The following is a 14,897-nucleotide window of genomic DNA, read 5'->3' as shown; positions in this document are numbered from 1 at the left end:
AATGTTACAAATGGGCCTGCTGTGATTTATTTGGGACTATTGTGGAGGTTTTCTGCTCTTATTAAATACAAAGAACAGTGCAGTAAGAGCTACCAGATTTGTTTTTCAATGCACCCATCATGTTTCTGGAAGCACTAACACACAGTTATGTTTCAGACTTCTGGGACTTGTTCAGATCCAAGGCCCAGTTGTCAAGTGGAACTAATCAGAGCTGTTCAGTTGAAGTCTCTGCTAGGACCAGATGACCTGCATTTTACATACTGGAGGGCTGTATAAACAAGCACCGTTTGCTGCATGGAGAAATTGGATAGCTTGCTTTTCTACAAGAACATTTCATGGAAAAGTAGCGCTGGAAGGGACCTCAGGAAGTCATCTGGTCCAACTCCCACCTATCCACACATCTAAAAGTACTGAAATATTGATACATCCCATGCAAGGAACATGTATTTAGACTGCCAGGCCTAGTCATCTGAGCAATCCCAGGTCTCCTGTGAAAACATTCAATTCCCCTCTGCTTTCCAGTTGCACAGTAAGGCAAAGGGCTTACATACAAGGACAGAGGGTTTGAAGATGGCTTCAGAGGTCTGAAGCCAAAGAATGAGGCTTCAGGGGATGGAAAATGTGAATGGAAAAAGCTCCAAAGACTGGCTGGGTCTGGTGCATGACATGAGAATTACTTCTACATGGTAATGCTCTTTAAAATGCATGCTATTTACTCACAGGCTCCAGTGTTAGAGTTCTCTGAAATGTTTATACCTTGGTTTAAGATCTACTTAGTTGTGAACGTTGTCCTGTCTGTGTCTATCCTACGTTGATACACATGTAAAAGCATACTACATAGGTGGTCTGATGGCTATTTGCACAGCCTGGATCTTCATGGATTTTCCTAAATTTCAGGGCTGATGTGTGTGTAACAAGCAATGAAGCCACCTTACTTGAGAGAACAAGGTCCCAGGGTGAACTCAAGCAGGCAGCAGCGCGGGACAGTGCGGCTCCTCAGAGACCATGTGATACTCTCTCCAGAGCCAGCCATGCTGGAAAGGGAAAAATGGCTCCCCGGAGATCATGCGATAAGGGCAGATGAAGCCCACTGTGAAGGACCCATCTTGGGGAAAGGGAGAGAAGCCTGGAGACGTAGGGAGAGCTTGGGCACGGTGTCCCGTCTCCACAGCTGCTGGAGCATGAGGAAAATGCGGGCTGCATTGCGCTGTGCTGCAGGCTGGAGGGTTGGGGAAGCCCAGCTGCCATGCCTCTCTTGCTCCTTTTCCCCTGGGAGCCCTGCCCGAGCTGCTTGGAGGAGCACCCGGCCCTTCTGGAGACCCCCCCAGCAGGGAGGACTCTTCTTCAAGTCCCCATGTGGTGTGAGGTGCCCTAGGGGTGGGGGGCTGCAGAGATTGATCCAGCTCCCCGTGGGCTTGGGTGGGAGGCCGAGCTAGGGGACATGAGCCATCCTCACATAGGACAGGGCCCCTGTGAGAGAGTTAAGACCCAAGGGAGGGGGTGAACGTTACCTACCTGGCAAGTGGGTGTGGGCAGGGGAGATTGCTGGAGTGGCAGCCCAGACCCTGCTTCCGATGTGTCAGGGGGTGAGGGTCTGGGTAGGGTTAGCTACCTTACAGGAGTTTCAGCAAGGGAGGCCCTGCCTGCAGCACAGCAACCCCTGGGGCATGCCTCGTGATACTCTTACAGCAAGGACCCCCCCCCACTTCTCACAGGAGGGGCATGGAAGCAGCTCCTCCTTCCTGGGCATCTGGTCCAGGCTACCCATGTATGCATATCATCCGAGGCCATCGTCCTGTACAACGTTATTGACTGAGCGTGTGAATATGTTTCTGACAGTTTATCAGTTGTGTATTAATTCGTTTCCTTTTCTTTAATCCTTTGTAAATAAAGTGTACATAATTGTAAATTGTGTGGTGTCTAATTGAAGGTCCAGGAATGCTAGGTGCCCTCCTGTGAGGTTCCCTCCTGCACACCAGGAGGGCGGGTGGTGACTGTGGGCACCTCCAGGGATCTGGACTCGGGTTGTGGCTTTGCTGGTCGCCCTGCAGCCAGAGTTGCATGCAGTGTCCTCAAGGACTCCCAGAAAAGAGATTTTTATCCTGAGTTTGAAAAATTGGTCCCAGATCAGCACCTGGCAGCAGCCTGTGCAGGACCGGTGTTGGCAAACTCTGCAGTTGCATAGCTCCAAAAATAGACAACCTGGTATCATTTTCAGAGCTGCCATCGGTGGCATATCTGGGACTGTGTCCTTGATTTTGCTCCCTGAAAGTTGGTTGCTTTAAATATTTTTGGTGAAAAGAAAAAGAAAAAAACCCCTTGAGAACTCTTGAGTTTCTCTGCCCAAAAGGATCTTAGTTTTGGACCCTCAAAGGAATTCAGAGCCAGATCTTGTGACCATAATATCTAACTTGGGTGTCATCCAAAGCCCAGGGTTAGGTCTGTAGGCTCCCTGTCTGGTGCATGGGGAGACTTTGACATCTCAGAATAGGATCCCTCCACCATAGCCAAGACAGGCCTTGTCTACACAATAAGCTTACTGTGCCTGACTACAGCAGTCTTAAATGCATCACCCTACTCTTTATGTGCTACTGCTGTGTAGCTGTGTTGATGGGGTGGGAATGCAGTGGGATGGCTAATTAACAGTCATGACAGTGCTAATTAGGTCGCCCTTCCTGGCAGACTAATTGAGGCACCCCAGTCAGGGTCTCAGTCCAGTGGGAATCCAGAGCTTGGAATTCCTCCTCATCTAGTCTTTCAAGGGAAGGAGGAGGATTTGGTAGTCTCTTTGAAAACATGACTGCAGATGCCTACTCTCTCAGGAGAGCGACCTGAACCTTAAGCATCAGGCCAGGGGTAGAAAAATTGTGGGCTATGAGCCTCACATAGCTCCTGCCCAGGCTAAAGGCAGCCTGTGAAGAAAGGCGAGTGTTTAAATAAAGACATTCTTTTTCTCTCTGTCTGTTCATTTATTATTTTTTAATGTTTGTTTTCCATGGTCCTTGTTTTTCACTTATTCTAAGAAGATATTTAATGACAAACAATCCTCTGAACTGCATGCTGTGCACAGATCATTGACTCTGGGGATTGTCCCAGGTTTTGGCTAGCAGCTGGAAGTTTGCCCACTCCTACAGCAGCCTAGAGGATTCACGGGAAGAGGTTTTCTTCATCCCTCCTGTTGAAACTGCTTTATTTAATCATGGCATAAATAAATATTTATGAGGTCAGATAGATAGAGGGCACAGGAACAAGCACTACTTGGTAGCCTAATAGTGGGGACCCTCCTATGTAAGTGCCCTACCACTAAACTAGAGAGTCAGGGTCCCTCTTATGCTCTTCCCCTAGCTCAGGGCTGTCCACCTTCTACGTGGCCAGGGAACCGCATGCTGCATGAGTTACATGATTGGGGACTGTACCATTGCAAGTCATAGGCCCCCTGGCTGACATGCCTCCTCTTCCCCATTGCACTGGGTCATGCAGCTGTCCCAGCCCCAACCCGCAGTGTCCCATGCCACAGGCACTCCCAACCCTGTGAGCTGCAGTGACCATACCACCTCATGGGGTGGGAGCAGGAAGCAGAAGCTGGAGGAGAGAGGCAGAGTTTGGAGCTCCTGGCTACTTCTGCCTGGGGGAACAGCTGCTGGTTGGGAGCCTGGGGACTGCTAATTAACTGCTTTGCAGACCACGTAGGACCCACAAGTTCGAGAGCCCTCCTGTACCTGAGCCATTCTCTCATTCTGTTCTGCTTTGTGACCCAGGCTCAAGAGAATGCCCCACTGCCCCAAACAGCCTGGAGCTCGGTGCCTGGAGTAGTCTCTCAGGAGATGTGGGTTTGAATCCCATCACATGAAGGAGCGCCAGGCACCCAGGTTTACCACTTCATTGACCAGCGCTCTGCCCACTAAGGTACTCTGTGAAGTAGCTTTGTGGCCTCTTTGAGAACACGACTGCAGGTGCCTGCTCTCTCAGGACAGCGACATGAACTGTGATCTCTGGGTGGATGGAGGTGCCAAGGCCCCAGAGAGGGGCTGGTATCTAAACACAGGCATGTGCCTAATTTTGTAGGCCTGTGCGAAGCAGCTAGTATTCGCTTCGGATTTGGCCAATTTGGGGGACAGTGATTTGATTTGGTGATTCAAATCAGTGTCTTGAATCGATTCGGCCCAACTGTTTTCTCCAAATCACACAGGCCCCATCCCCCGCACACCCCATCTCCCAGCTCTTTGAAAATAAAAAAAGCCTGCACTCACCGGCTCCAATCCCCACTGCCCCCCACTGCCCCACGCCACATGGTGGGGCTTTGTCATGGGCCCCCTTGGCCCCTGCCAACTCTCCCAGCCCCCCTCCCCCCCATGGCTGCCTCGCACTACCCCAGCTCCCGGCCCTTAAAAAAGAAACAAAAAACCCCGGGCTCACTGGCTCCTGCCAGGCAGGGGGGGCCATCCCCGCTGCCCCCCCACTGCCCTGTGCTGTGTGGCAGCCTTTGCCATGAGCCTCCAGAAGCAGGCTGCTGCAGCAGCTGGTGAGTGCAGGGTTTTGGTTTTTTGTTTTTAAAGGGCTGAAGCTGGGGTAGGTGGGGCAACCCTCGGGGGGGGGCTGGGAGAGCAGGGAAGGGTCAGGGGGCTCATGGCAGAGCCCCCACACAGTGCGGGGCAGTGTGGGGCAGCAGGGATCGCCCCCCACACCTGGTAGCACCTGGTGAATGGGACTTTTTTTTAAACAACAGGGAGTTGGGGTGGGTAGGGCAGCCATGGTGGGGCTGGGAGAGCGGGTGGGGGTTGGGAGGTGCTCAGGGGTGCTGGAGGAGCAGGCAGGGGATAGGCCTGATGGGGGGTCCCCCAATGGTCCCCTCCCCCTCCTCCAGCCTCCTCTCCCCTACCGCCTTCTTACCAGCTCAGAGTCCGGGTCTAGCTCCCTACTGCAGCCAGCAGGGACTACCTGAATCGCCGAAGCTCTCCAAATCTTTTCTGAATCGATTCAGAGAGCTTCAGATTGATTCAGACTTCTTTATTGGTCCCCTGATTCGATTTGGATTTGCAGATTTGGCCACTGAATCGGGTCGAATCTCCTCTGAATCAAGTCAGCACCCAAAACTTTGCACAGCCCTATTAAGCAGGTCTCCTCTTAGCACACTGTCTGTTGTGGATCCCATTCAGAGGCACTTAACTTTCCCCATGTACTGTATAGGAAACTCAACACAGGCCTGAGAGCCCTGCTCGAGTGACTAGGTTCTTACCAGTCAGGCACTCCAGTGTGTCTTCTAGGCATGTAAGTCCAGCATTGGATCCAAGCCTGAATGTTTCAAATTCCTGCCATTTGACTCCAGATGTTTCCTTCCTCACCTTTAAAGAAGTTATTGTACTTGGGCCTCTGAAGAATAATACATTTGATTCTGTCACTTGTTAATAATTCCCTCTGGGACCAGCTGCATCTGGCCAAAAGCCCAGTGGACCAATTTTCTGTTGCTATGTCCAGCATAATGAATCCACTCACCACTTCATGAATTTATATATCAATGGTGGAGGTGAAGCTATCTGAAGCAAGGGATGAAGACATAGACCTATGGCCAGTGCCTCAAGATCATCATGGGTCTTCTCTTCATTATTTCATGGGAGATGAGTAGATGATAAACTCCTGAAATGGAACAATTATTTGCTGCTAGGTCCATTTGCAGAAACCAAGCGACCAAGGAGCCAGCAAACAGGGGCTGCAAACAGAGTAAGCAGTTTGCAGGTAGTTTGCTGGGAGCAAGAGGAGGAAGGGGAAGAGAAACCAGGCACCAGATCTTGTCCAGGGAAGGTAAGTGATCCAGAGCTGCCTGTGCCTTTGGCTTGCTGATTCTTTGTCTGGTGGGCTGTGTGTGTGTTTGGGGTGTGTGCTCGGAGGAGCTGGAAGTATTGCCGGTGGAGTCATTGCTGCCTGGGCCTGACAGAAGCCCTAACAAGGGGCCGGAGCCAGTCCAGACCCAGCAGGGTATAAAAGGGGACTCCCTGAGCAACCAAGGAGCCACCGAACAGGGGCTGCAAACAGGGTAAGCCGCCTGCAAGCAGTTCACAGGTCAGTTTGCTGCCCCTCACCCCCACTTCTGAGGGAAGAGCCTTTCAGCTTGGTGTGAGGAAGCAGGAAAGAAGGAGTATTTTGTGGCCAATGAGCAGTAAACAGGCCAGCTTCAGGCGAGGTTGCTAGGGAAGGTGTGCTTGGAAGAAAGGCAGTAAGAGAAGGCAGATTAAGAGACCAAGAAAAATGGCTGGACGACATCGTGATGCCAGAGCTACTGCTTCTGCTTATACCTGTGAGGTTTTTTGTCTAGGCAGGACCACTCACCATCAAGACTTCTACCCAGGTCCAGGCTTGGCACTATGGAGACTCTGGCTTGCAGGTTCCTTCTAGTGACAACCAGGCCAGGGGTGCCTGCGGTGTGAGCGGTGCCTCCTGGTGGTGTCTCTCAGGGAACAGGCAAGAGAGCTTCTGGAGGGAGGTGGTGAGGCGTTGATCAATTCAGTGCTGGAGGAGATCTCTGGGACTGTGGAGGAAGAACTGTCAGAGGCAGTGCTACAGAAGAGAGAGGACATGGACTCCCAGGAGGGTGGAAGCTGGAAGCTTGTGACCTCTAGCAGCAAGCAGAAATCTTTACTTCCACCTGCAGCAGTGCCCGGATCCAACACGTCACAGAGGGATTACCAAGACTCATCTGGCCTTCTGACTACTACCCCATGCTGCTCATCCATGTGGGCACCAATGATACTGCCAGGGGAGACCCTGAGCAGATCAAAAGTGACTACAGGGCTCTGGGTGCAAGGGTGAAGAGGTCTGGAGCTTAGGTCATGTTCTTGCTGATCCTTCCAGTCAAGGGAAAGATCCCGGGAAGGAATGGATGCATCCTTCAGATCAATACCTGGCTGTGCAGGTGGTGCCGTCATCAGGGATTTGGCTTCTTTGGTCATGGGATGTTGTTCCAAGAAGAAGGATTTCTGGGAAGAGATGGGATCCACCTGATGAAGAGAGGGAAGAGCATCTTCGCAGATGGGATCACTATCCTGCTGTGGCAGACTTAATGATTCAGCCTGGCACGTCCTGGGCTCAGAAAATCTTTACTTTGATTGGTGGAGCCCATCCACCAATCAGGTAAGGCCTGGAAGGCGGGGCAAGGAGCCTCCCGGACTTGAGTGAAGCCTGCAGTTTGCAGGTCTGGCAAGACTTCGGGGGTGGAGCCTCTGAAGTGAATAAAAGGAGCCGTGTGCCCAGCACATGAGAGACGTGTCAGGGGACAACGAAGGAAGAAGGGGCTAAGAAGAGCTAGGGAAGAGCTTCCCAGTGGGCAAAGCAGCACCCAGAAGAGCCCCCCTCCCCAGGACGGACACTTCAGCCCCATAGACGCATGGAGCAGCGCACGGAGCTCAGACCTTGGGACTGCTCATGGCAGTCCAGGCCTGCATCTCCTGGCAGGAGGCCACGGAGCGGTGCACAGATTGGTGCCCACAGCCCAGACCCTGGAAGCTGCTCAAGGTGGCTTATGGCTGCAACCCTGGTATGCAGCCAAGAGCATGTTGCAGAGATCACTGCATGCAGGGTTAAAGAGCTGGTTGGGACTCCAGTGTGTCTTCTAGGCATGTAAGTCCAGTATTGGAGCATGGTGCAGAGATCACTTCATGCAGGGTTAAAGAGCTGGCTGGGGCTCTGGGAGCTGTTTCAAGACAGCTTGGGTCCCCAAGCCCTGGCACGTGGCACATGGCCAGGCTGCCAATGTGGCAGCACCCCCCAGAGAGTCCTGGAGCCAATTGAGCCCCAGTGTCACACAAGGTGGCCTGGGCCTCCAGCCTCTGCCATAAGGAGCAAGTTAAACAGTGCATGGGTCAGTGCACAGGACCATGAGCAGGTCTCAGGATGGGAGAGAGCCCTGGGCAGCGGCCAGTCACTATGCCAGGAGAGGTGCCTGTCCCACAGAGTTGAAGCAGCCCTGCATCACCAGGGATCATGAGTGTTGGGAACAAGGGTGTCCCACAGGGGAGCGAGCTCTTGGGAGGGAGCCAGCAGGGGCCCCTGTGAGGTAGGGTGTCCCATCCCAGTCCACGAGAGGTTGGAGGGGCCTGGAGCATTGTCCCATTTTCCCCTGGCAGAGCTGCGGCCAGGCTTCCCCTCATTGAATAGGGAGATCCTAGCATAGTAGCACCTTCAACACCTGGAAGGGTGAACGGGTGCCTCATATTTTGTCATTTGCGCCATATATTTTGTCAGTTGAGATTTCACTGTTATATGAGTACAAGTGTATTTTATCTTTGATTTCCACTGCATACATGACAATGTTCTTTCATGGACTGTAAATAGTTAATTGTGTTTATCCCTGTTGATGTGCTGTATTTACCTGTGTTTGCTTATACTTATCAGTTCCAGATCCATTACTTACCTGTGTGGATTGAAGCTCTATAGGAGGTATAAGTCATGTATATAATATAGTTCTGCATCATTGAATAAGTGATTACTTTTCTGTAGATATGTGTGTGTGTGTGTGTGTGTGTAACTTTATTTTATTAGTTAATAAACCTGTATATAGTTAAGCAGTTGGGTCCTGGCCTGACTCTATAGGGAACTGTGTACAGTTGACAGCTCTCTCCCATAGTACCTCTGCCTGCTGACAATCCCCTTCAATTTGGAGAAGGGGGGTACATACCCTGTGTACGCCTGGACTACACTAGTGAGGAGAGCTTTACACTAGGTTCACCGGGGGATGGAGACAAAAGCTCTGAGGTACGTGGGGAAGCAGGCGACCTGGAGAAAGAGCAAGCAGGAGGTGCTCTCCTACCTCCTGAGAAATCAGGGCAATCAACTAGTTACTTCAGGTACTTGTACACAAATGCACTGAACTGGGAAAACAAGCAGGAAGAATTGGAAGTCCTTGTACAGTCATGAACAGGGAAGAATTGGTGGGGAATGTAGTAGTGGATGACAACTTGGGCAGCAGTGACCATGAGATGATTGAGTTTAGGATCCTGAAGGAAGGAAGGAGAGCAGTAGAGTAAGGACTCTGGACTTTCCTTTCCCTGCAAGGCCAAGCTCCAAAGGGAGAAGAACCCCATGAGGTGCCCTCCATAGCGGAATAGCCGACAGTTCCCTCCAGAGCCAGGGCTGCTTGCGGTGGTACAGTACCAGTTGCCCCAGTTAAGGCCAAGCTCCAAAGGGAGAAGAACCCCATGAGGTGCCCTCCATAGCGGAATAGCCGACAGTTCCCTCCAGAGCCAGGGCTGCTTGCGGTGGTACAGTACCAGTTGCCCCAGTTCAGCTGGGGAACAGGTATGAGGCTCTGGAGACATTGGAGGAAGAGGAAGGAGAGAAGGAAACCCCTGGAGAGGAGGCTAGTCCACGTGCAGAACAGGCTGAAGGAGGCAAGCTGACCTGGAAGAAGAGACACCGGGTGCTCATCATAGGTGACTCCATCCTTAGAGGTACAGAGGGTCCCATCTGTCGCCAGGATCCTATGTCACGTGAGGTCTACTGTCTGCCCGGAGTGAGGATTCAGAATGTGATGGAGATGATCCCGGCCATTATCCGGCCCACTGATTACTACCCCATGGTCCTAATCCATGCGGACACTAATGATGTGGCCAGGAGCAGCTCAGATCACCTGATGAAGGACTACCAAGCTTTGGGGAGCAAGCTGAAGGGGACAGGGGCACAGGTGGTCTTCTCATCTGTCCTTCCAGTGAGCGGACACGGATGATGCCATGAGACCTGCATCAGGCAGTTCAACCTGCGGCTTCGGAAATGGTGTCTCGAGGCGGGCTTCGGCTTTTAGGACCACGACCCATACTTCAGAACAAGAGACATGCTCGGGTGGGATGGGCTCCACCTCTTTCCCAAAGGTAAGCGTGTGTTCTCTTTCAGGTTGGCCGATCTCCTCCAGCAGGCTTTAAACTAGGCTCATCAGGGGAGGGGGAAGATGAGGATGGAGGGAGCCATGGAACACCGAACCAAGAGCCACCCACCAGAACAGCCCAGACAAGGCAGGTGATGAGCACAAGAAGTACCCAGGTAAGAGACAGGGGCCCAGATAGTCCTGGGATTAGGGGGGGCAGTGCATGCACCTCCAGAAGGCCTTAAATGCCTCTACAATAATGCTCATGCATGGGGAACAAGCAGGAGGAGCTTGTTCCTAACCCGGACATAGTGGGGCTCACTGAAACTTGGTGGGATCCAGTGCATGACTGGGCAGTGAACATCAAGGGCTATAGGCTGTACAGGAGGGATAGAACAGGGAGGAAAGGCGGGGGTGTGGCGTCAAAGAGCAATATACATCCTCAACAAACAGCACTGGGTCAGAGGAGGGACAGACTGAAGTGCTCTGGTTCCGTATACAAGGGAGTTGGGGGGAAAGGGACTTAACAGTAGGGGTTTACTACAGGCCACCCAACCAGGGGGAAGAGCTGGACTGGGAATTCTCAGGTCAGCTCACGGAGGCAGTTAAGTCAAGGGACACGGTCATCATAACCTAAACTACCCAGACATCTGCTGGGAGGAGCAGTCAGTCAGGTCTGACCGCTCACGTAGGTTCCTAGCCGAGTTACAGGACCTCCATTTAACCCAGAAGGTGCACGGTCCCACCAGGGGAAATGCCTTGTTGGACCTGGTCCTGGCCACAAGAGATGACTTGGTGAGTGGACTGCGGGTTCTCGACCACCTGGGCGATAGCGATCATCGCCAACTGGAATTCACCATCCAGTGCAGGGTGACAAAGGCCTGCAGCAAGGCAACAGCCCTAGACTTCAAAAGGGCAGATTTAAATGAGTTAAGGAGACTAGTCCAGGGGGCACTCTAGGTCCCAGAGAGGAGGGAAGTTGGGAGTCCAGGAAGAGTGGTCGTTCCTGAAAGAGACGATCCTCCAAGCCCAAAGGGTGACAATCTCAATGTGGATTGAAGGGGGCAAGAGTGCTCAAAAGCCTCCATGGCTCACCAAAAGCATCCAGGAACATCTCAAAGCCAAAAAGGAGGCGTACACCCAATGGAAGAGAGGGGCCATCACCAAGGAGGATTATACCTTCATTGCTCAGGACTGTAGGGGGGCTGTTAGGAAGGCTGAGGCGGAGCTGGAACTGGGACTAGCGAGCCAGATCAAGGATAACAAGAAGTCCTTTTTTAAATACATAGGGGGTAAAAAGAAGGTACCGGGTAGCGTAGGGCCCTTGCAGGATACGCTAGGAAATCTAGTGGTCACACCAGATGACAAAGCTAACCTCTTTAACAATTTTGTTGCCTCCATCTTTCTGAGCAGGAACTGGGGCATCCTCCCCACTGGGATCCACAACGGACCCAGGGGAGGCGCTGCCAGGCCCAGGGTCAGTGAGGACCTAGTCAGGGGACTTCTGGTGGGTCTAGACATGTTCAAGTCAGCAGGTCCTGATGATTTCCACCCAAGAGTGCTGAGGGAATTAGCAGAGGTCATTGTGGGACCCCTGGCATGGCTTTACGAGCACTTGTGGTGCTCTGCCGAGGTGCCGGGGGACTGGAAAAGGGCCAACGTGGTTTCCATTTTCAAAAAAGGGAGGAAGGAGGACCCAGGAAACTACAGCCCTGTTAGTCTCACCTTGGTCCTGGGGAAGCTCTTTGAGAAAATTATTCAGGAGCACATCTGTGAGGGGCCAGCAGGGGAGATCATGCTTAGGAGCAACCAACATGGGTTCATTCGACGCAGGTCCTGTCAGACCAACCTGGTGGCCTTCTACGACCAGGTTACAAAATCCTTGGATGCAGGTGTCGTGGTGGACTAGTCTTTGTGGACTTTAGAAAGGCCTTTGACATGTCTCTCACCCCATTCTCATTAAGAAATTAGGCGACCATGGCGTCAATGCCTACACAGTCAGATGGGTGGCAAATTGACCGGAGGGTCGCACCCAGAGAGTGGTGGTGGATGGGTCATATTGGACCTGGAGGGAGACATGTTCAAATCAGCAGGTCCTGATGATCTCCACCCCAGAGTGCTGAGGGAATTAGCAGAGGTCATTGTGGGACCCCTGGCATGGCTTTACGAGCACTTGTGGTGCTCTGCTGAGGTGCCAGGGGACTGGAAAAGGGCCAACATGGTTTCCATTTTCAAAAAAGGGAGGAAGGAGGACCCAGGAAACTACAGGCCTGTTAGTCTCACCTCAGTCCTGGGGAAGCTCTTTGAGAAAATTATTCGGGAGCACATCTGTGAGGGGCCAGCAGGGGAGATCATGCTTTGCAGGCTAACCGCTCCTTGCCCTGCATCCACTGATGCATCTCAAGCAGATCTAAGGAGGTGATCCTCCCCCTCTATGCAGCACTGGTCAGGCCGCAGTTGGAGTACTGCATCCAGTTCTGGGCGCCGCACTTCAGGAGGGATGTGGACAGCATTGAGAGGGTCCAGAGGAGGGCCACTTGCATGATCAGGGGGCAGCAAGGCAGGCCCTATGAAGAGAGGCTGAAGGGCCTGAACCTATTCAGCCTCCACAAGAGAAGGCTGAGAGGCAATCTGGTGGTCATCTACAAACTGGCCAAGGGGGACCAGCTGTCTATGCGACACTACTGGGGGTAACAAGGAATAACGGCCATAAGTTGACTGAGAGTAGATTCAGGCTAGATATCAGGAGGCACTACTTTACAGTCAGGGAGGCTAGGATCTGGAACCAACTTCCAAGGGAAGTAGTGCTCGCTCCTACCCTGGGGGTCTTCAAAAGGAGGCCAGATAATCACCTTGCCAGGGTCCACCAAGGAGCTTTCTTTCTTTCCTGCTCATGGCAGGAGGTTGGACTTATGATCTGCTCAGGTCCCTTCCGACCCTACCAACTATGAAACTATGACTTCAGAAAAGCAGACTTCAACTCACTCAGGGAACTCATGGGCAGGATCCCCTGGGAAGCCAGTCTGAGGGGAAGAGGAGTCCAGGAGAGCTGGCTGTACTTTAAAGAAACCTAACTATGAATGCAGAAACAAACCACTGAGATGTGCAGGAAGACTAGCAAGGATGGTAGAAGACCAGAGCTTAGCAGGGAACTCTTCTGTAAATTAAGTCACAAAAAGGAATCTTCTAAGAAGTGGAAACTTGGACAAATAACTAGGGAAGAATATAAGAGCATTGTTCGGGGCCGCAGGGATGAAGTCAGGAAGGCCAAAGCGCAATTTGAGTTGCAGCTAGCAAGGGACATGAAGGGTAACAAGAAGGGTTTCTACAAGTATGTTGGTAGCAAAAGGAGGATGAGGGACAGTGTGGGTCCCGTACTGAATGGGGGAGGCAACCTTGTGATGAGGATGCAGAAAAGGCTGAAGTGCTTAATGCCTTTTTCATCTCAGTCTTCACAGGCAAGGTCAGCTCCCAGGCTACCGAACCAGGAAGCACAGTTTGGGGAGGAGGGGAGCTGCCAACAGTGGCAAAAGAACAGGTTAGGGACTATTTAGAAAAGCTGGATGTGTACAAGTCCATGGGGCTGGTTGGGATGCACCTGAGGGAGCTGGCAAATAGGTGTGCATCTACACATGCACATACTAATGCAGTTTAATGCGAGTGTGCGGGGCAATTTGGGACTAAAGTTAGTCCCAAGTCAATGGACAAACATTGCATTAATGCGCATTAGCACATCTACACGTTTGCTAATGTGATTTAGCTATTCGCGCATAAATTTGATACCTGCTTTATGCAGGTATCAAATTTAGGCTCAAATAGCCTTAAACTGCCATTTTAGGCTAATTAAGGGTGTGTACATGTAGACGCGCACACTTAATGTGCCTTAAATTGGGTTAATGCAGATCAAATGTGCACGTGTAGACGCATCCAATTGGTACCTGCCCTACTGGAACTTGTAACAGAACATAGGATCTTGACTCTTCCCTTTCCTTGCTCTAAGACTGCACTTAAAAAGACCCAGGAGTCCAGACTTTCTTGCCTCATTGTTCTAACCCTATAGCTCCATCCACTTCCCTCCCAGAGCCAAAGACAGAAGCCAGGAGTCCTGATTCACAGCTCACATTGCTTTAAATCAACAGACCCCTCTTCTTTCTGAGAGCTCGAGACAGAACCCAGGCAGTATTATTCATATGCCTCATGTCCTAATTCTCTGCGCTGCTTGAACTGGAAAGAGAAGCCAGGAGCCTTGATTCCCAGTTCCTCCACTTTTCCTAAACTTGATATGAAGAGGAACTGAGGAAAATGGGTCTATTTAGACAAGTAATGAATAGGTGACAACATATTGAGCTGGTAGAAAGTCATGAATGGAGTAGCGAATGCAGCTCATCCAAATACACGTATGGTGATGCTGAATCAGACCCAGAGTCCACCCAAGTTCAGGGGCACACTGCTGATCACAGGCAGCCCCAGATGCTTCAGAGGAAGGGGAAGAACACGATAGAACATGAAAGCAGTGTCATACTACATCAGACCAAAGGTGGGTCCATCTAGCCCAGTGTCCTGTCTCTGCAAATGGCAGCAGGTGCTTTATAGGTCTGCCTCTCTCTCTTACCTGAGAAAGGGCACTTGAAAGCTTGTCCAAGAGCTCTCCTAACTACACAGTTGGTCCAATAAAAGATAACACAAAGAAATCCTTGCCCCTTAGATTACCTGGACTATTATGGCTACAACAATAAATAAACTGACAGGCTGTGATGTAGATGATTACACTGTCAGCTGGGTGGCAAATTGGTTTAGGGGTTGCACCCAGAGAGTGGTGGTGCACGGGTCGATATCGACCTGGAAAGATGTGGACGGTGGAGTTCCGCAAGGCTCGGTCCTTGGACCAATGCTGTTCAATGTCTTCATCAGTGACTTGGATGAGGCCGTAGAGAGCACCCTGTCCACATTCGCAGATGATACCAAATTATGGGGCAGAGTTAACACACCAGAGGGTAGGGAATGGATCCAGGCAAATTTGGACAGGTTGGAAAAACGGGCAGAACAA

This window comes from Alligator sinensis, unplaced genomic scaffold (genome assembly GCF_000455745.1).
Source record: "Alligator sinensis unplaced genomic scaffold, ASM45574v1 scaffold863_1, whole genome shotgun sequence".
Classification (NCBI taxonomy): domain Eukaryota; kingdom Metazoa; phylum Chordata; order Crocodylia; family Alligatoridae; genus Alligator; species Alligator sinensis.
The sequence above is the reverse complement of the archived record's forward strand: the minus strand, read 5'-3'. Positions refer to the sequence as shown.